The sequence below is a fragment of the Zootermopsis nevadensis genome, unplaced genomic scaffold, assembly GCF_977971745.1.
Source record: "Zootermopsis nevadensis isolate Lab colony 2312 unplaced genomic scaffold, Znev_1.0 Znev_ptg000029l, whole genome shotgun sequence".
In the NCBI taxonomy this organism is placed as follows: Eukaryota; Metazoa; Arthropoda; class Insecta; order Blattodea; family Termopsidae; genus Zootermopsis; species Zootermopsis nevadensis.
Window position 1 is genome coordinate 6,057,495 of NW_028259161.1, and position 23,698 is coordinate 6,081,192.

General features: G+C 37.7%; 1 protein-coding gene across 4 annotated transcripts in view; it reads right to left on the bottom strand.

Annotated features, from left to right (window-relative positions):
• Positions 1-23,698, bottom strand: part of pxb (putative Hedgehog signaling attenuator pxb) — a 243,404-nt gene that overhangs the window by 157,841 nt on the left and 61,865 nt on the right. For 2 of the 4 annotated variants that reach the window (XM_087358167.1, XM_087358166.1), the window contains exon 2: positions 7,893-7,950. The exons of the other annotated variants lie outside the window; for them this stretch is intronic. The gene's annotated coding sequence lies outside the window, so the exon portion shown is untranslated. The remainder of the gene's footprint in view (positions 1-7,892; positions 7,951-23,698) is intronic. 4 annotated transcript variants of the gene reach the window in all.

The following is a 23,698-nucleotide window of genomic DNA, read 5'->3' on the forward strand; positions in this document are numbered from 1 at the left end:
GACTTTTTGTAACTTGCATGTCAATAGGACGTTGCCACTAATTACAGTTTCTGTGTTAGTAGCAGATTGATAATTAAACTTTGGCCACTATTTGCAAACACGCGCCATTGATTGGCTTACATTTTAGGCCCAGAATATCAACTTGGGCTTCTATAAGAACATTCTTTCCGTAATTGAAAATTATGAGCCGGGACATCTTCGTGAGGGTGGTGACTGGACCAAGATGATCGAGTGCGGTTGGTTTTCCGTGAGGAGCAGGGATTTTTCTCTTCGTCACAAAGTCCAGACCGGCTCTGAGTGTAGGGGTACCCCCCTTCTCGGTGGTAGAAAATAAGAAGATTCGAATTCATGCCTTCACTCCCCATACTTCTTTATGGTATAGTGACAATTCCACGTTCTTAAATTGTACCTTTTAATTCATTACTAAGATTTAGAAATTGCGTGATACTAAATTATGTGGCATTATTTTATATTTAATTTTCGTTTATCCTACATTACAAAAATGTTTAATGTCACTGATACGTGCTGATTTCCTTGTGGTAGGTTGCATTTCGGTACGTGACGTAGACTTTATAGGACAAAAAATGCTACTAGGATTATCGCCCTGCAATGATATGCTCCTCAAAGGAAAGACAACTTTTTGAACCTGTTCACTGATTTGGATAAAACACGGCATGGTCGAAGACGGAGAAGTGAATGGCATTTTATTGACGTAGTGACGGAAGCTGACTGACTGTCAGTCGTGAGGAGAAGAACATAAAATCCAGTACAGAGCAGGGTCTGCGGCATTTATTATACTTTTATATCTTCGCATTTAACGACGCTTTATAAACTTATAAGTTTATACAGCGCCGAATGGTAAGATGATTATGCATATAAATATGATAATAAGCCTGTTTTAGCCATTTAAAGTCTAGTGGTAACTATTCCTAGCACAGTGACGTAATTTGTGATCAATAGGCGCTGCTATGGCTATAAACCTAATTAAAGTAAATATCAAGGATTTTTATATGTTTAAATTAATTACTGCTTTCTTGTTGTGTAATTCCAACTGTTACAACAAGGGTTTCATCATTCTCGTAATTAAATTAAGGTCTTCACAAGTAAGTCTACTCTCATCCTACATAATTACTTTAAACTGAATAATAATTTTACAGAATCTTAATAATATAAGAAGTCTTCAGCAAGTTAAATGCACTGAAGTTTTAACGCTAGTTTTCATCACCAAAATTGTTACATCAGTATATGGGTCTCAGTAAGGTTTCTCAGTCATTCAGAAACCAGCTGGATTAATGACTGGGCTGAAGCTGTTACTGAAATTAATTTTTGAACATGGAATTTGGGACCAAACTGCCAAATCGATACGTGTCTGAGGCAGGATTAGAATCAGTGAGCATGTGTTTCCAGGGTCAACCTACAATCTCTAAAGCAATAGGAAGAAGTAATTCTATTTGATTGTGTTATTGATTCATCTCCAGAAGTTTGCAGGATAGAAACACACAATTTTTTAACGGAAATTACGTAATGCGAGATTTCAGGTCCTCACGACGTCGATTATGAAGGGATGTTGTGCACTATAGTCTGGTAGAAACTGACCAACGATTCAGAGGTGTAGACTCCTCCATCACCATGAACATGGCAGCAGTAAACACATAAAATTCGGGTCAATTTATACCAGTCTACACGGGACTATTCCCAAGAAAAAAGTAACCTTTATAAATGACATCAGTTTAACATAAAGTTGGTTGAGATCCCTTATAATAACTACAGCCTTACTCGTTTTACCACCTATATTACATATTAATTAATTAATTATGTCACAAATCCAGTCCTAGATGTCAGTATATCTTGTTCTAAGTCAGTTCAATCTCATAAGGGCTGAGTAAGTCCCTCTGTCTTATTTTCCCTTAGGATATGACATAAAACTTCGCATATATATTTATATATATAACGCAAGAATGAAAATAAAATTTGCATACCACGTACTAGTATACAGCTTTCAAATCAAGATATATGTTAAAGTACCTGTGGGCTTTCTAGAACGATATTATGCATTAAATTTATGTTGGTAACACTGTTTTAGACTACATGTTCCGTGTCCAAAAACAAGAGACACGGCACTCATGGTAGCACACGTCACAAGTAACTGATTGATAATCGGCAAATGGGGTGAACTAGTTGAGAGAGGCGTGAGTAATAATTGCAGAGTGGCTGTGTCACAATTTATATCTGACAGCTCTACATGATATTAAACTCTCCGCTACACAAAGGCGTTTTATTCATGCGACAACGAAATGCCTAAATTAGTGTCACTGTGTGTAACCCCGTCGTACCTCATCAATAAAAATATCGTTTAACAAGCCAGTTTAATAAATAGTGTTTATTTTCCTGTATCCTGCGTTACATGGCAGTGACATCCGAAATGTGACCCTAAGGTTACCAACTATGCACTGCGGAACCATACACTTACGCGGTATTTTCCCACTGTTCCACAGTATCCTGGCGTTTTCGAAAGGTTATAACGAGTTCCACAGGAAATGTTCTCTATTATCTATCTGACAGCAGAACCCGAAGGTTCAACACGGCTATTATCCTGAATCAGTTGTATCCAGATCCTATGCTCAAGCCCATCTGTAGCTGCGGATGCAGCAATCCGAGAACAATACACCGGAATGTTGCCTGTCCTACATGTGATAAGAATCCAGCTCTAGAATATAATATTCTGAGAATTTGCTACATTGAAGCCAGACATAATCCTCTTATACCAAAAACGCTACAGAATGACAAACTGGAGACAGAAGCTTACATCAGAGTAGTTTGACGAATGAAGAAACACAGTCAGAATTAAACAGCTATTAATGTTTCGAAGCAAATTGTGGAAACATTCTCAATCTGCGAGTCGTTATTATACTAACATCCTCTTTATTAAATTAAAATGGCAATACATTCAGAAATTAAGATGAAATATGTGTCTTGCATGGAACTCAGAATCAACACTGATCAAATAAAACATTAAGCTTTTACGGTTACTAGCACTGACAACAAACCCCCAAAGCATCGAAGACTGTTTCCCTCTAACATCATGGAATGACACTACACTAAAATTATTTCAGTAACTTAGACGTAATATGCTTTATTCGAGACAAGTTCACAACTAACATAATCATTATGATTATCAATACACACTCCAAAACTGCACAAAATTAAACCCGTTAAACAAGGGCAATCTTTTCAGTGACCGATTATTTAAACAAAAATAAGAATAAAAAATGTATAAAATATTCTCTAAAACTCCCTATTGTTTTATATAATACTAAGGTCGTTCTCAAAAGCATAATGGCTTTATAATGCTTATTAATTACTGTAGTGTGTAAATTATTAGTACGAAACTACAACCAACAATTAACAAAACTAAACAAACTTAAGTAAAACTGTGTTTATGCAGATACCATGGTAAACTCTAATAGAGTTTACTTAATACGGCAGTAAATCCGACCACGCGGTCTCTACTTCAATGCGAGAGGAGAATTCACAGCAGTAGCAAGTTCAACAAAAGCAATAGAGCTAGTCTCCTCAGATAATGGAAATATTTATTCTTCTAACGCCTTCACCAGTATGGAAATAATGTTGTGTGTACAGTAGGACAGAGACCAAACATGTTTCCACAATGATATCTTACAATTAACCAAGTGTGTGAAATGTATTTCAGTAAAATACAAGAAGAGAAAATATAAAATATATGAACTTATATTAAATTATATCTAAATGTACTACATGTTCTTTAGTGTAAATGAAAATTTTTATGGAAAGAAGTGTAGTTACCTCCTTTATTCACGTGTACCCCTTTCGAGTTTAGAACTGGGTAACTTCCGAATTATAAAGTCGAATGGCCTTAACTGAATCAACCTGCTCAGTGTACACATTTCTACTACGTCCTATGTGAGTTGGTAAGAATCCAAGAGACGAAATGTGCACCTAATGGACTGGAAAGGTGTTGGTCATTTTAAAGGCAACACTTCACTGCATCACATAATGACAGAAGCATGATAATTCCCAAGAAACGCTCAAACTGTGATAAAGCTTTATCCCCATTTAGTTACGGTCTGTCCCTCTGTAGCTTCATGTAGTGGACAGGATTTATCATAGAAAACCTATGGCTTACACTCCAATACAGATTTTTCTTAGCACCAAACATAATTTCCATTTCGATATAATCTCTCGGCTCTCCAAAAGAAGCATTAATAAAAGGTTAAAGTCAAAATGCGAGCCTTCGTTGCTTAAGATTTCTATATCTCTTTAAGAAACCATTTTGGCGTCATTATAGTTATCTGATTACATGACAAGAAATTTATGTCTAATCTAGATTCCTGCTTTCAAGAGAATTATTTAACCACGTAAGACAGAGTAAACGTAAAATAATAAAAAGTGTCTAGACTAACAAAAAACCTCGATGATTTCGCGGTTCTCAGGCGGCGAATATAAAGACTTCTGTGGGATGTTGCGTCGTGTAGTGTGGAAGACGTTTGCTGAGGATTCAGAGAAGTGTACTACCTCCATCGTCAGGTAAACATCAGCGAGATTACATCTTGAAGGCAGTAATCTTCGTTTATAATCTCTGCTGGTGACACAGGTCTGTTAACGTAACCAAAGTTCAGGGTCTAGTGGGTCCTGAAAACTTGATAGGTAGCTAAATTGTTCGTCAATAATTCCCTGCTTTATGGAACATTTTCTTTAAAGTGTGCCACGGAATACTATTCTGAGATAACTAAATAAGGTCTCATAAAGATATGCGATTTTAACGGAATTTTTATTTTGTAAATATTATAAATAGCTTCGGAACAAAAGATCTGTATCTGCAAAGAACTGACATCAAGCCAAAGGAGGCGTGGTAAATGTGCATCTAGGGAACGTGTACTCCAGTGAAGCACGCTTAGAGTTCGTACTTACACTGTAGGCTGCCGGTCAGCTCCTCAGTCACCGTAGAACGTTTCAGTGCTTTGCATTGCGACAGCCGTGGTGCGTGGTGGAAAACGATATCAGAAAGCGGTTCACAGTAATTGCTCATCAAATACGACGCTTTTATAAACCCAGGACACGTACCAGGTATTGGAAACATCGAATTTAAATGCAGTATAAAAAAGTGCGTCCCGCAATCAGACTAAAATAAATCGAGTCTTTTTTTTAAAGCGTTCGCTTTCAATATGCATTGATTGCCCATGCGACCGTGCATATTAATTAAGTAAAACATATGGATCTTTTAAGTAAACATTTTCGCTGAACGGCATCCGAGATTCTACGTAATTTTGTTTTCACCGATTGTGAAACTACCCTGGGATCACGCAGGAAACCTCAGTCTTGAGTAAGCCGAGAATATTACTTAAAGCAACTTTATCATCGTTCCTCGAATAACTAAAGATAATATTCACAGAAGACTGTGAAGACTTGTTTATTTTTTAAGAGACCAACAAAACTTCTTTAAAATGCATTATTTCAACTTCTTCTTTTGCACCATCGGATCGGAGCCGACCCCTGGTGACATTATGAACAAGATCCCTCTGATAGGGAGCTGTTCATATGTTTCCTAGGCAGGTAATGCAGAAGTGGTTTGCCGTTGCCTTCTTCTGTGTGTAAATGATGATGAAAATGGAGTAATTGTTAGGATGCCAGAAGTTTATCAATGTTTCACAGGTACTTGCTGCCTCCATCGTCAGAACCCATCTCCCTGATGACGGAGGCAGTCATCACATCGAACAAGTCGGTAAACCCACATCAGACTACACGGCGCAACCCAGAGGACAGCCATCTTCCAAGTCTCTATATCGTCGCAAATGTTTCTCTGTCCATATAATGAAGACATCCAAAGAAATTTCTCGCTGGCCTTCATGTTAATACAAACCTGTTATTCTAAAGCTAATTTCTCTACAATTATTATTACATTTCATAGAGCCAATTTTACTTTTAATACCCACGATAACATATGAAACAAATTAGATATAAATTATATACCTTAATGAGATTTACATTTCGTTGGATTTGAATATCGTCCCATGGTTTGGCACATTAATAAATGAACCTAAAGCATGCCAACATGCAGTGTTTAGATAATGAGGCTATGGAATTACACACACACGCACGTCTTACTATTGCAGAAATGGTTTATGCATGTAAAATGGCGATGGGTATATAAGTAAATTATTCCGCCATAAGCACTATTTTAAAAGCACTGCCTATATAATCATAGTGTTGGAACTTGCTTTTAGATTTGATGGTGCTGACAGAAAATGATAATATTCGGCTCACGTACTCACGATCACAGATCGCGCAGATTCAGTCACCCATGACAATTTATGCTGATCTGAACTCGCGCATTCAACAAGACACAGTTGATATAACCGAACATGTTGTTTCACTTCATCACTGTTTCAGAAACTTTATCAATTTTACACGTGTTACTTTGTACTCTCTATCCATCTTTTCTTTTTTTACTCAACAATTTCCTTCTCTACACATTTCGCGCTTCGCTGCATTATCTTTTCATTTATAAATTAAATTTCTCAGATGCATTCATTTCATATGACAGAATTGCCTTCAATGTCTTTTATCATGAATTCAGAGTCAGTCTTCTTTACGTGAGTTTTCGCATTACCGGAATCTCTTTTTTATCCGCCTATATGCGCCATCCACTTTCTTTTTTGGGAATACGCGGCTGGTATAAAAATCGAAACTCAATAAACAGTAAGCATGAACCTTTTCATGCAGATTTATGAATTCGTTTCTCGTTTTACTCACATATGTTCAGTACTTTTCTTGTTACTGAACTTTGAACGTCTCGCCTTCTTTATAAAAGACTTGGCATCATCACTTCCTTCATAGATCTAGTATCACTCGGGACAAACATAGAATCAATTTCTATTCATTTATCACGTGTTAGGACCTTTTTCCTCTCAATATACATGCAGAAGATTTTAGCATACACATTGTTATCTACTGTGTTTTCTAATATAGAAAGACATTTTCCCTTCCGACACAGATTCTAGGTCTTTACTCTAAATTTTAAGAGTTTTTCCTTTCCCAGACAAATCCAAGATCACTCTTTTTTACACACAAATTCAGACGGTATGCCCATTTCAAACAAATTTATGATGCTATTTCTACCACAACGATTCAAGAATTATTTAATTCAAGACAGATTCAATATCTCCTTCTCCAGTTTCATGATCCGTTCCCTTCTGACGCAGATTCTGGTTTTCAGGACCGAGAGCCTCTATCCGTCAGTCTGTCGAATAGGGCTTCCGTCACCGAGCGCCATCCATGTCTCTCCCCTCAGACAGCAACACAGCTTAATGCAGTTGCATAATTCTGAACAAGAACAATGCTGCGCTATACTTGGCCCGCAGCAAAGCTCTTGACAATCGAAAGCACGCGTCTTGTTTCAAGGGGACACTGCACCAAGGCCGTTGTGCCTACAGCATGGCCAACTTTAAGGCATTATATATTCCGCCGCCACCACAACCCTTAATAACCACAATATTAGCTTCGGAAAGGGGCGGGTGCAGTTCGGTCTTGTTATTGCAATAGGGGTGAATTTAAAAAGTCGAATTCGTTCTCAATGGCCAATATTAAGCTTGACGGCCGTGGCAGAATACCGGGACCATATGCTGCCGAATTGGATAATGATATTTCGTCTCACGGCAGAGGCTTCCATGCGGAAAGCGACTGTATGACACGAGCTGATAGCGCTGGGATTTAATGCAGACAGCAATACGGTCAAATCATAGAATTCAGATTACTAAAACATGTAGCAATGCATTTTGTATCAATATTAAATTTTTAATGGTAAATTAATGTTCTTCTTTATATTGAATATCCTAATATGTAAATATGGTACTTACTATTGTCTGTTTTGTCACAATGTTCTACTGCGTAATATCAAAAGGCAAATACCCCAATCTGAAACAGCGTAATGGCTGAGTTTACTAAATTGTATACTACAATCGAAGTGACATTCATAAACATTTGAAGAACGAAATTAATCTAAATAATATTTAAGCCTTCAGTTCATACCTCCAAGAAAACACAACGCTTCTTCATTACGTAGGTCAATTGGTTAACTCTGTTCAGGGAAGAAATAACTATTTATTCTCAGAATCTTAAGAAACATAAACACACGCTGCCGAATAACTGGATCTTAATGTAGGTGGCGCATAGGAGTAAATCATTGTCCTTTAGAGTTAACACAACTGGCTTAAGTTCTAAGATACTGGTTTCAGAAATATTTTTTATCCATGCCATGGCTTTTTATTACAAGGACTAAAGCGAGAACCGTTCCAAAACATAAAATTGCCCGTACTGTCTAGTTAAAATCCCTGAACAGCGCCTGTTAAAATCGCTACGTCTATCCGTCTGTACGCGCGAAACAACTTGAAATCGTCTGCACGGTTTTTCATGACATTTGAAACTGAGGAGTTTCGCTAAAATTTGTTTAAATTTTGCCATTTTAGTTGAAATCGGACAACAATAACGGGGAGTATGCATGAAGATCTACACGCATTTGTGGGTACAGAACTAACCAAGTTGAGATTTCTCTACCTACTTTACCACGGTTACCTTATATGAAGATAATATTCTGGCGAACTCGTCAAAATTGTTATGCTACTGTACATTTCCTAACCTGTTAGAATACTTAGTAGTATATTTTATAGCAAAGAAGTAAATTTATCTTCGAAAAAATTAAAGCAAACCATTAATGAAGAGAATATAAAGAAATATGTTTATCTTTTAAGATTAAACAAATCTGTTGAGAAGCATTCTGTGTCAATTTCTTCCAAAATCTATACGTCTAGCCCATTTTAACCTCCTCGATTTACTCATAATACCGTAGTTGAAGAAGTCCCTGGCGTTTAGTCATTTTCATTAGAAAAACTTCTCTTAGGTTAAAATATTTCCCCTATCACGCACACAATGTGTGATTAAATATTGTTAAGTGCCTTGTTATGTAGGTATGCCATTCACGAAGCAACTTGTGTTCATTCCGACCACGCCATGGCATTTCACGAGGAATTTGCACTTAGCTTTGGCCACTCGTCCAGTCACTGCGGTAAACTGTCAAATACAAACACGGTTATGTCTGGCTGGAGAGGTATGCGTGAATTGGAATATCACAAAAGGTATTTTACTCCGATTCCCCAGCAGATAATTCACGTAACGAAGTTAAATGGGACCACGAATCTCACTAAACTGTATTCCAAATTTCCATCGTCTAAGACAGACCCTATGCCAAATTTAAACATCAAATATTCTGGGCAATCTAATACGAACTGTTAAATGAAAAGTACGTCCCTGTTAAAATGATTAATGCCAATTTATTATAACTGAAAGAGAACAGTATTTAGGCCTACCCTTGCCCTTATACAGTCTTCCTGCGATGAATAAGAACGGTCTTTTATTTGTACCACAACTCCCGCCACAGTCCTAGCAATGTGTTCTCTGTAGCTTTGTCCTCTATCCCATTTTATATTCAGTCCAATAAGTTGATGATATATGATATATTATACCAGTGTTGTCCAAAGTAACAGTCGCGTAATAGATGTCTCTTGAGGCCAATGTCACATTTGTTACCCAGAAACCACAAACGAAACTCAACTTCTTACGGCACTCCGTCCTTGATGTTCTGTGTATCTCACCGTGTCGCATTAGTGTAAAATTTCCTGCATCATTCTTCAGGGTCTAAGTGTAGGAGATTTTATGTACTTACATAAGCACATAACTATCAAGATTTGTGATCGGTCAGCAGTAAACTATACCACATGAGAGATGATAAGTCATACATTTCCACATAAACCCTCCGACGTTGTTAATCCGACACTGACCCTGAAGAAGGAAGAAGCATGTTCCTTGGAAACGTATATTTATACAATCCTGACAAAGCGCAATACACAGACAACTTTACATTTAGCCTTGACGTGAAGTCTGTCGTGTAGTCTTCCTGGGGACTGTAGGCGTTCTACAATTTTTCACTGAATCGTAGAATCTTGTATCCTTTTATACCATGTGGTTAGAGAGATGAATTTTATTCCGGTTTGTTGAACCAATGTAAATGTTATTTAGGCAACATGGATGATTGCCCCTTGAGGCTGTAACGCGTCTGTTAATAATAATTTGCACACAGAGATAAAGGTTACTGGACACACACAAATATTTATGTTATTTGAATGGTACAAGATAACTTCTTACTTTACGGAATAACGTTTTTCATCACCCTTTGAAGCACAAAGTTAATCTCAGTACTACATAAATATTACGTTCCTACTACCAAGAACATACACATCATCTGTTACAAAGTTCAGTCAGTTAATGATGTTGGAAAGCAATCGCTAGTTATTCTGAGAACTGGACGAAACACATAAATACACTCTGGACCCCATGCAGAGTTATTGAATGTTAAAGCAGCGCTGCGGTTTAAGGAGTCAGAACACATGGCGGGCTGCAATGCGGACAGTAGATTTACAAAAGCAAATGTTCATCCGTTCGTTTGTGAAAGGAAAAGCATCCCTAATGGGCAATGCATGTTCTGTGTGATTTCTAAACCTCTCCTGAAGAAACTGGCCTTCTCCGTGTCAGAGACCCGGCACTGTTGGTCGTCGCGATAATATTTGACACAGACGCACCACCGAGCAAGCATTTAGCATGAGAGCCACAAAGCTTTGCTTGCAAATCAGGATCCTGATACATTTTAGATTAAAAGTTTCTTTAGAGTAAATAAAAAATATAAGAATGTTTAAATGCAGTAGGCCTACGACCACAGTGACCACATAAAATATTTTCGGTTTCAAAATCCATCAGACATTATATGCGAAATTTGGTCGGGTATTAGATACTATCTACATATAACGTGCCAATAATTTTTGTCGTGCGTAAAATACGTAAAATATGCAATAATTTAAAATTATATTTTAAAAATAAGAGTACCTGTCAATTCTGCATGCTTCTATAACAACTTACAATTACCATCGGCCTTGTCGTGTTAATCAGATAAGAAGCGTACAACAGACTTTAAATTGATTGTAATTACTGATGTAAGTGGAAGCAGGCGAGAGTTTTTTTCTAGTACACGAAGAACAAAATGGTCACTTTAGAAATCCACTAACCCCACGAGTTCTGCGCCGAGTACTTCTATAGATTTACAACAATTTATATGACACGAAATTGCCCCTCCCAGAAGAAACAAAATAACTAAAGATTGCTGTCTCCTGGGTTGTTACGCCACTGATGGTGGAGGCAGTAAGCTCCTCTGATACTTCGGTCAATATCTATCAGACTAACAACCCAGACGACTGCAATTTTCATGTTTGCATTCTGCTGAAAGTGATTTAAACAGAACAACATAAAACATCCCCAAACCTACGAATCATTAGGGAAAAGTATTACAGAATATTAGTTTGAAAAACATAAATATGCATAATGGAGTCGCTCGGCGTGAAAGCGAATTGCAGAGTGGATATAAACATGGGCCCCAAGTGGTGATAAAATGCAGTTAACAACAATACAACTAGCGCCAGTACTAACGAACACAGTTTTACATAAATTCGCTTCATATTTTTGTTTTCTCTTTTGTGTGGAATATATTTGAAATCAATTGGAATTACCTTGATATAGGTACGAATAAAAGTGTCCACAACGTATGGGGGAAAGCTCTACTTCCAAGTCGTCTTTGTAACATTTACAACATATGCTTAAAATTAACTGGAAAACTAGAATTTGAATTACGTATGACACACATGATTATCCCGAAAAGTTCTGCCTTCCTTCCCTCGAATGGGAATTTCCTAATCCATCTTCTGCAAACGCTCGAAAGGGTCTTTTATGCAACACGAATTACAAGAGACAATGACGGTACACAAAATAATTATATAACACTTAACAGGTTGCAGAATAGTATACTTTCAGGAGCATAAGACATTACTGGAAAATTTCTGTGGCCCACGTAAATAAGTAATTATCTCCCACTTGAGGTTTGTGAATATGACTACAACTCCGTCGCTACTGATCGTAATGCCACTGCTCAGCGTGCGACACGTCATAATCACAGCCTTTTCAGCTTCGTGTAATACTACACGTACAATCCATCAGCCACCCTGGTCTAATAAAAATATATGGAAAGTAAACATAAAGATTGGGCATCCCTGGATTATGTTTCCCTTCGTGTTTAAAACGTACGACCGCAGCACGATGAGGCTTGTAAGCATTGTGATGAAAATGAGGCATCTGAGCGACGGTCAAACCGGGCGATTGGGAGTGCGAAGAAACAGGGGATTGTCCAGATATGCAAATGCTTAGAACGTCTAAATGATTATAATGGGGGTAATGTGATCCACATCGTACTTCGACTTATATTATACTTAATGGCTTGCGTAAAGCGGCGTTGACACTAAGTTTATGCTGGACCCTCGTTTGATATGAATTATCGCTTATGTAGAAACCTCTAGGCAGAACGTCGTGGCCAAATTGGCAGCACCCCTGCTTCGTATTCTGCGAGTTACCGACTCTAATATCTGCTCTACACCTGATTATAATTCTTCCATAGTTTTCCTCAGTCTCTTCATCAGCATGCCATGATAATAGATTGAAATAATGCCACAAGTCCTTCTTAGATTAACAGTTCTTAAATAATTCGTCATTTTACACTGCAGAATACGGAACTGAAGGAGGATATGCCATCTTCAGTTCGACGAATTTGATTAGACATGAATAATTTAGAGAAGGGATGGTCTTTGGTAATAAATCATATAGAAAATGTCTTAAAATAACTGGGTCTAGACGGTGTTAAAGCAGTTACGCATAGAATATGTTGCACTGTGTATTTAGAACGTCTTCCTGGTGTCCTAGAGAACTGTTTACCGCTCCCTCAATGGAATATATCAACAAATGATAATGAAATTTAAAAGTTACGGGGATTGCACACATTTTAAAAATACAAACAGTGTGACTCAATAAAATAGCAACAATAAACTTGTTAAAAAGGTTCAAATAGAAAAGGGCGACGGACTGAAAAATCCGATTATAAAATCTAACTAATTTCACACGAAGGACAGTTATAAATAAAGAAGATCTCAAAACATAACAGCAGAGTTTCCAGGAGGGTTTCCGTTTTGAAACTCTGAACGGACAGCAGAATTTTGAGCAATATATTTTACATACGCATAATTTATTTATATAACTATCCTTGGTGTCTTTCATTTCCTTTTAAACCCTTTAGAAGTAAGTTAGAGAACCATAAATGCCCTTCATACGAAATTACAATTTGCTCTGTTCCCTTTAGGCACATAAAAACTGACGGACAAGCCAACCGCGCCCCAGAGCAGATCCGCGTTGCTAATGGCACTGGCAGAATATCAGGCATTGTGAAACACAAATAGAAGTTTGTGTTCTGCTGTTAATGAGTTATAATTACGTTTCGCCTATGAAATAACAGCTACGATCTGAGCACTGCAATGCTTACTTATTGCACTGTTAGTTTAATTCGGCCAAAATTTAAAATGGGTCAAGCAGTTCTCGTCCTTAAACTCGACACCTGATACGTACAAGAAAAATTTAAAATATAACGATCAGCAAGTGTTAAATTATCTTTTCATTTATGTATTCGTTATCATGAGGAAAGAATTCAAACCAAAGTATTCAAACGACTACACACGCAGAGAGCGGTAATATTCTTCTTCTTCTGGTTACGAAGTTTGGTCAATAAATAGCCTGGTCGCATTATTGTAACCATCTAGCACGTTTTTCTTCCGACTGATCTGTAGTCACGAATTTATTTTGGGTGTCTAATAACATGTAACCATTTTTGTCGATACTATAATAATCTCTTTCCGACTGGATCCACGTCGAGTCCTTCTAAAACAGCTTAATTTCTTCTGTGGTTTAATAAACTTTATAATGAATTTCATCTCTGTTATCTTTAATCTTACTGAACCCCTTTGTTTCAATGCCCAGATTTCACAGCCACATAAAAGTAAACGGGATTAACCAAAACCTCATATACTCATAATTTCAATTGAATTTGTCTTTGAACTAAACGTCAGTGAAAGACTTAATTCCACGAACTGTTACAGAGGTTGTGCTTTTATGTCTGAATGCAGTTATTTTGCTGTCGCCCAGTAAATTTTATGGGAAAACTCATTTCTATTATATTTTACTTTGTCATAATTTATTTCCTCCCGCACAGGATAAATAATTAGCTCATCGAGTAATGCAGTTTATAACAACCTCGTCAACTCACAGCGTGCAGTCCCATTGACTTGCTTTGTGGCTGTATCTCCTTTAATGCAAATTAACAGTCAAGAACAAATATACGGGCTACAGACTGAAACACGTCAACATTATAATATAATTACGGAACGGAAATGTAGGGCACTGTACGCGTAATGATGGCTTGTTACAATAACACATCGTTATCCATCGACCGGGCCGTGGTACTCGCTATTCCGGGCAGTTGCGATTCATAATTACATCTGAAGCAATTTATCCTTTATACAACTGTTAGGATGCTTTGCAAGTGAGGTCGGCCCGCCAGGAAGACTATACATGCATACAACAACACAGAAAATAAAAAAATAGACATTCATATCTGCCTGGAACCAGAAATCCAGCAGAGTGGCTGCAGATCGAACACACCTCACAGACCGCGCAGGCACTAAAATCAGGTAAACTGATAAGAACTACTACCCAGGACTTTTTCCATCGTCTTATCTTGAAATGAAACCCACGACGTTTCGGAGGCTGGTTCTGTCTCCATCTTCAGGTGAAAGGTACCTACTCTGTTGGGTCCCAAACAGCTAGTCTCTGTTACTGAACTATCTCTCACCTGAAGAAGGAGACAGAAACGGCCTCCGAAACGTCGTGGGCCTTTTTAAAGAAAAGACGATATGAAAAGTCCTGATAATGAATAATTTTAAATGTAATCTACCATCGTTAGAACCCTTTAGAATTGAAAAATATTAAGACATGAGCCGGGATAGCTCAGTCAGTATAGTGACTAGCTACGGTCTGGACGCAGAGACTAGAGGAAAAATCCTCTGCCCCTCGTTAGAACCCTTTAGAATTGAAAAATATTAAGACATGTGTATCAGTTTTCAGTATCACGTATCGATTCTGGTTACAACAGACTTGTGGCATGGTACCACGAAACGAGTACTGTTCTGGCTGACTTTGGTATTCATTACAAACATTCCAACCCTCTGTAATACATAACTCGGATAAATTCCATGGGTGTATTATCACATGACAAATTTGCCAATCATGTTGATTTCGGTATGCAACTGTGTGCTGGAGCCATGTGGAATTCTCGTAACAGAAATAAAGGCATATTTTAGGATGTCACTGTTAACGGAAGTGCAACAAATTTGGTACGAATCGCCTTCACTCGCAACCTTTTCCCACTTGCTCCGAACTCTCTGCTCAGTCACGTTCATCGTTAAAGCGAGTATGAGCGTGTAGTGATCACTATTCATTCGTTGAATTCGTTAATTTGCCAGTTGGTAAGTACCGGGTCTACAATTTATGCTGTAACGGTCTTGCTTGCTAACAAATGACCGTGAAACAGCTGAGAAGCGAGAAATACGCACAAACATAGACACGTGACCATACGGGGTTATAAATCAGTAGCATCAAACGTCAATGTCAGTCAAATGAATACATTTTTCCTTCATATTCCGGAGTTTTCAATCTTGTCCGCAGAGCGGCTACAATCAGTCGGGTCTTTATTGGTTTTACTCAGTCTCTACGTAAGTGATATCTTAAAATGGTATCTTAAAATAAGTCATAGGACTAACCATTTCTTTCTATATAATTTGTAATGCATCATTCAGATGAAATTTTAAAAGTTACTCAGCTGGTCAAGAAATTCCTTGGTTTCGTGGAAACTGGAAATTCTTCATCATGTTTAGAAAAGTTCGCTATTGGACCCTCTCCCGAAGCAGTTGAAGGAAGTTACATAATACGTTTCTAAGACTCACTTTAATCTTATTTATTTTCCCATCTGCGCCTCGGTCTCTTGCCTTTAGAATTTCAGACAAATCTTTTAGGCTTCTTTATTTCTCATACGTGATTTTTGTAGTAATCTTCCAAACAATAGTGAGTTGAAAGTACAAGACATTGAGCCTTTCATTATGTAATTTTCTCCATCTACCAGTTATTTCATGTTTCTCAGGTCAAATTATTCTCTTTAGCACTTTGTTTCCATATATCTTTATCCTCTTAAGATGAGAGAGACCAAACTTTGTATCCTATAACATACAATAAAACTATAACTACTACTACTACTACTGTATATACTATCAGAACAACTGAAAAATATACACTAGTTTGATGTCCATGCAAAACTGGCCATTATGGTAGTGAACCATTTTGTGACTGTTCGTAAACCACATATTGGTAATATAAAATTTCAGATAACTAGAGAACACAGGCTATTACGTGACTGCATACAGGATAAATATTGAATACGACTGTGTGTGTTTTATTTGCGAAGTTACAACGCTGAACAGCGGCGAACCACAGGCTACACTTCCATCTGGATTTGGGCACCACAACAATGCCCATTGCCACAATAGAAATTCGTATTATTCACTCTCATTATTCTCAACGTGAATGGCTCACCCAGCGTCCCGTAACATTTTCACAGAACTTTCAGAACAGTAACATACAATATTAACAAGTTAGGACGTGTACGCATAGCGTATCAATTCTGCTACCTTCGTCAGAGTTTTACCCTGAGCATTTAAACAAAGTAACCTGAATATTTCTCACCCAATGACGCCAGAGTTTAGAAACGCGTGTAGGTCTTTATGTAAAGTGTCCGACGGTAATAAAACTGGAGTGCACCGACAAATTTTTAGCAAACATTCCTAATATCGCATTTATGGAAATCTGTACAAAACCATTTTTTCGTTCTTTCATGCGTTCTGACGGATGGACTGACAAACGGTTTAAACAGGCGCTCCGAGGAGATGAGAACGCGCCCAAAAGGAATACACTTGTATACTCCAGGAGTAAACATATCTTCAAAGTGTGTAATTCGCAATACCGTACGTCCTACATCACGTTCATTAATTGCAGACATATCTACAAGTATTACTGCAAATAAACAAATAAATCACACCGCACAATTTTAGATTCCCTTGCTTAAACATTAACAACGTCGATAAAAGTTTCGAATAAAACTTGTAGATCCTAATGAAAATTATGTTTCATGATAAACACCATTTTCATGTACGATGAGAAGTCTTTGACAAATTTGCTGCATTCGTATTTGTGTTAAATTTGCCCGAAATGCTATATTTACCGAATTTCATCGTAATCAAGATTCGGTCTGTCTGTTTTGGATTAATTTATGAACTTAAAGGAACGTAGATCTTAAAAATCGCGTAGCATCCACAGTATGTGGGTGAATGTATAACAGTGAAGATTAGAAATTCGTATACATTACAAATTGTGTTGACAGTGTTGTATCAGCTCCTTGGTTTGCATAGTGTCATCTGGTATAAGATAATATTGAACCACGGACAAGAGGTATAGGGTAGTTACGTACATGACCTACCTTACTATTCCGTCAATTTACTGAAAACAACGGAGGGAATTTTAGGTCAGCATAACCTCGTAATTCTTAAATTCGATTTCCCGCTGTTCTGAGTTATATGCACCTAGTCATATTACAATTACTTTTAGCATTACATAGAATGCAAAACTGGACTGTGTGCTTCAATATTATTATTATTATTTAGTGTTCTGTCTGACGACAGGTCCATATGAACAGGATCCTTCCATCCTTTTCTCGGACTGGGACCTGTTCATATACGTTCTTGGCAGATGATCCAGAAGTGGTTTGCCATTGCCTTCTTCTGTGTGTGAATGGAGTAATTGTTTGGATGCCACGGAGAAACCGGGGAAGCCCCCGGAGGAAAACTCCGTGTTGCCTAGATCACGGCCTTGCCCAACACAAGTTATAAATTCGGGCACCGCCGGGAATCGAACCCGAGACCCCAGGATTACAAGGCCAGTGTTCTAACCGCTAGACCACCGTGGCAATCTGCTTCAATATACTGTATCAAAATATGAATAATAAAACTTTTTCAGTTTATAAATAACTAGACTGCACTTTACTTCTCGCCATGGTAACAGGTGTCTTACAGGTCACTGGCGATGTATTCATCATGTGGTATTAAATTAAACTATAAGAAGTATCAGAACCAATGATTCACAAATGTATTTCTTGAAGCCCTTCGTTGTGTCGTATGAAGCAAGCAGTCTCTTTCTCGCTGACCTCACGAGAGTATGGAACACTTTTAAGTTCTTTCCTATTGAAATGGAAATTTTAAGCTTCAAAAGAAATCTGGCTACACACTGAAATCTAAAAGAGAACAAGACCTACAAATAAAAATCTTACTTTTGGTTCTTACTGTTTCTTTGGATAAAATCGAGTTTAAAAACTTAGCAATTCTGAATCAGTTTTGCTAATATTCTCGGGTCGTGTGAATAGAAAAATCTCTGAATAAAATATGAAAAAGTCGTTCTTTACTTCTTTTTGAATTCTTTGCTGCTGTCAAGGAAAATTGAACCGTTTTGAAATCTCTTTATACGATTTAAGTTGGTGGGACCAAGTCAGTTATAAATAAATAAACATCTTTCGCTATTTATCATAACACCGTGAGAAGTTGGTAAAACGTTTGTTGTAGGCTAGAAGGCAGTGCATTCGTTTCATCTGACGGCTATGTATACATAAGATGACAGAAAGTTTTCTGTTACAAGAAAATATCTTGTTCTGTCTACTTGTTCATTTCCATTTCGTTTATATCTAATACCTGATTAATTCTGTATATTTACATGAGATGCGAAACCATGCTGAAAGTGAGTGATGCAAAATACAAACACTGCTTCGCTCAAATTATAGCATATCAAATCTGAAAACTTATCAGGCCTAAAACAAAAGTATCCTGGAATAATGTGAATATTTTTAAAACATTAGTCTCATGAGATATTAGTACAATGCATACAAAGGAAAACATGAGTTCTTCCAAGAACTTGTAACTCCGTGCCTGAAGTGGTGCTGGAGAAAAAAATGTCTAAATATTCGTTCCACAGCCATCATAAACTTCATAATATGAGCGCAGAACAGGTTATAGAAAAAAAAACAGCGTGCTACCCTTAAGATGGAACATTTCAGACATCTGGAGTTGGGAACCAGTACAAGTATATAGTCTTATAGTAAGTTCAAATGGGGCTGCAGCTCGATTCGTCCATCTACAACCGTATTTGGCATTCCTTTATCGTTTCCTGGTCGCCTAATAAGGTGCCAAATTCATGGCTGAAAAAGGACTCGTAAGGGAGATGACCTCTGTTAAAATGTTGTTGCAGATGCAAGCAGGGTATTGGAAACAGCTAAAGGGAATGGAGTATACTGGCAACCAATATGTAATCAAGAGTGGGCCAAGTGTTCCAACAAATATTGCTAACCCTTCGTCTCCTCTAGTCGCCAACGCTGAATAAAGGAATCGATAAACGTGCATTGCTGATACCATCGATATATATATCCTATAATCCTGTATCTTTATCCATCAGATGGCGCGCGTCCAAAAACTCCTACTAGCAGCCGCCAGTCTGAAATAACTGGCCAATAGCTCTCGATGTCACGCCATACACGCAGAGAGACCCTGCGATGAACAAGTTGATCAGAGCAGGGCCTGGCTTGACAAGGGGCATATTTTGTAGGTATCCCGTTCAAAATGCACAAAAGCGAATAACAGTGCAGAAAACGTGTACTCTAATCAGCATACGTGTTTTCGAAATAAGATTTACACTATACTGCACATATCATAAACTTCAGTGTTCCTCATCATAAAATTATTTGTTGATGTAGATATCTCATTGTAAAATAAGAACTCCGCTGTATCGCGTTAAATATTCAAGATATCCAAATGTTTTCAAATAAAAGTTATGGTCCACAATTAAATCTATATATCATGTTCCCATTTTTGTGCCACAGACCATTTTATGAGAAAGTTGGTAACGTTCAATCTGAGCGTCATACCAAACAGTGAAATACTATGTAAAATGTTTATTCGAAATCCCACATTATTTTCAGCGGTTGGTGTAATTAGTTACGTCAAAATTACGTCAAGAGACAATTTTGTCGTCTGCCAATTTTGGAAACTGTTTATGAATTTATGGAAGCACACAAGAGTATCAGTTTTACGTGGGGTGTAGACTCAAGCGTATACATTATTTTCAGAACATCAAGTTCCAACCTTTAATAAAACTAAGATAAAATCTGGAGAATCTGTGAAGAGAGCGTGTCAGTATTCAGCAGTGACTTTGCTACGTGATCGATGGAAGTAGGGTGTAATAAGTAGAATAAAGACCTAAGCGTACAAAGCTTCATTTACAATGCTATAGTTTCGTTACAACATGTCACCTTATTCCAAATAGATATTCTTGTGGTTTGTCTGTGTGAAAGAACTATTTTAAGCTACATACGAGGTGCGATCGGAAAGTTTCAAGACTGCGCGTATAAAAACCCGTACACTTATCTCAGGTATTAAATTCATCCATCACCCATCACCACCTTTGGCGAGTCTTTGGCAAAATTTGATGCACACGCCATTCCGAAATCGCAGGAGGGTCGGTGTAATACACTACCAAAACGCCCGTAACTAAGAAATAAATGCTAATTCGATGATGCCGGCTGGCACACTGATTCACTATGAATGTAGGCCGCACCCCCTAGCGGCAGAAGCTCGTACTACATCCGGTTCGCCCTCTATTGACATAGTCTTAAAACTTTCCGATCGCACCTCGTACAACAACAAAATTAAATAAAATTTTAAAATTAAAGAAATTAAAGAATTAATTAAAATTAAAGAAATGCTACATGTCGAAAACTAGTGTGGAGGATTACATCCGCTTGAAACTGCCCATCTGCAAGTATCTCATCTGGTACAACAAACATAAAACGTGCAGCTTGTGTGAAACTGGCGGAAAGTCAACTATCGAGCTTATTAGCATACTGCACATTTCCAAGCAATTACTACAAAGTTTACGAACAGTTAGATCCTACGAAATGTTCAAGAAGCAAAAACAATTTCAATGCTGCGTCTGCATGCTAGGGATTAAGATGTTCAGGATGTCCACCGCAAAGGCCTGTACTAATTTAAGCTCCACAAATGAATTTTCAGAGTCATGGAATAATTAAATCTGTTTGGTACACCGGAAGGCACTTCACAAAAAAGAGAACTTTGTTTCAGACAGTTCCTGATATGTGTCAGAATTTGTTTATGTATTAAAAATCGTGTGGCGTTTCTTATCGGATAGGAATTCCTTGTATATAGATTTGTTAAATAAAAATGTTAAAAGAAAATAAAGTCACATTCAAACGTGGAACATACGAGTACGTGTAGGCTACTAGACCATATTTAGTTATCTTAATATCTCCAGAAGAATTCCATGAAGGTAAATTTAAAATATATTTCAACAAACTTATATATGGCACACCTTTCCAAGCAATAAACTGTCTGACGAGACGAAAATATTGCATGCGACATCTCTGCCTCTATCGTCTGAATATTTGTTTCTTACTTACTTAACGACACTCTCAGTAGTTCAGACTTTACAGCTCCATAGAGTTGGTTCATTTACCAGTTTAAGGTCACAGGTGAGAAACAGAAGACCTAAGGATTCCACGACCATCCTATGGAAAACCAATTGTATTCCAGTTCAATCTATAAAAATAGAGTTTAGCTCTCAAGCATTTTGACATGACAAAAATGTACTTTCGAGTTTATTAATAACAGGAACATTAAAATACGTATCCACTAAACGTGGAACACTTTGCCGGTCTTTTATTTAATACACCAATTATTGTGACTAACTAGAAACGTTCGAATGATCATAAATTAGAAAATAACACTAACATTCTTGTTCAATGAGTAGTCCTGTATGTTCTCGGACACTTGGCGAAGCGTGAAATCTACTTTCTAATGTCAAATACCATCAATGATCAGCTGACTCGCTATATGAACTTTGCTGATATAAATCAGTTGTACCATAAAAGCACAGTTCTCATAATGATCTAGTAGTAACAGCTTGAAAATCGTATCTTCAGGAATACGGAGCACGGTGAGAGTGGTATGCGTAATTGCGTAACCAACCACAAAAAGCTATGAAATGCCAATAAAATAAGCATTCACATAGAGAATCACAATGCTGAAAGCATTACGATCGTCAGAACATTAAAATCCATCTAGGCCTGCTCACTTCTCTCTCATCTTAATTTAATTCGCTCTCCCTGCGCTCATAATGGATTATCGATCCATGAAAGCCGCTTTCAGTGCAAAGCGTAGCGACAGAATCAGGACCAAAATTCGAAAACGTGGAGTCAAAACAGAATGAATAAGTGCACATGTCTGGAGCAGTGTCATTCGACGCACAGTTCTTCTGTGAACAAGATCTTAAAAACATGCAGCACTAGCTTTAAAACTTTCGGGTGTTTTCGAAACACAGACGTGGTGGTAACATTGTAAACGTTACGAAAGCACAAACGAAATGCTGCCTGTCAAGTTTGTAGCTGATTTATTCTTTATGCGTCAAATGAGCTTTAGGGAAACTATTACTGAACATGACTGTATTTTAGGATGTTTTTCCGTGCAGTACATTAGAAGTTTTCCAACGTTTCAGGAGTTCTTGTTGCTTCCGTCATGACCACTAGAACAAAAAATTAACTAAACGTAGGAGACGGTAAAAGAGAATACAATCCGGAAATGCTCTTATAAAACCTGCTAATTAACACGATTCCCACCTCATCTACTTATCGACAGACTCACGGTGACTGTTGCCAGTAGGTACAGACAACTGCTTTACCACACTGGACCGAACTCTCGAGCCCATGGCTTCAGCTGATTGCGCTGCTCGGGCTGGTGCTCGTGAAACCGTCCACACGAGATGAAGCAAGAGCCCAAGGAGTCTGGGCGAATCGTTAGACTGGGGGGGAAGAACATGAACTAAAATATTTTCGGAAAAAGTAAATTCAAAGGAAAATATTCAGACCTCAAGACAGACGAAAAAATGTATGGGTATTACAGAACAAGGAACTTCTCAAAGCCAGGAGATTACAACAAAGTTGATGTGTACGTCTCATCGAATAAATAAGAAACTCTCACGTGACTCAAAATTATCGTTTTGAAAATATAGATTAGAAGACACCATTACAATAAATTTTCGAAAAGTAATGTTCTGGTGATGACCACCGGACTGAAGCGACTTGAAGCTGGTACCAAGAGGATGCTTTGGTTTTAGCAGCGTGAGACCTAAACTCAGGGCTCCAACACAAGTCAGCTACTCAACGTTAGTCACATCTGTATTCCACGTAAGTTTACTTTTAACTAGGCATAAATTAAGATACTTCCTGTTTCCCTTCATTCTTTACTAAGAGGATGGGAGAGTAGAAATGTTTGAACACTGATAATGGAGGGGAGCATGTCCCTCGTATTTGGCCAGTCATGGGCATGTCTCATATCTACCCTACAGTCCAAATGCAATCGCTTACGGTGAAGTATCATGTAAACATTCCAATATTTACCGCCAACCAAAAAAGCACTTTTCATCAACGGTATCTTGAAAACTCCCCTTGTTTATGATAAGGATTCAATGTGTA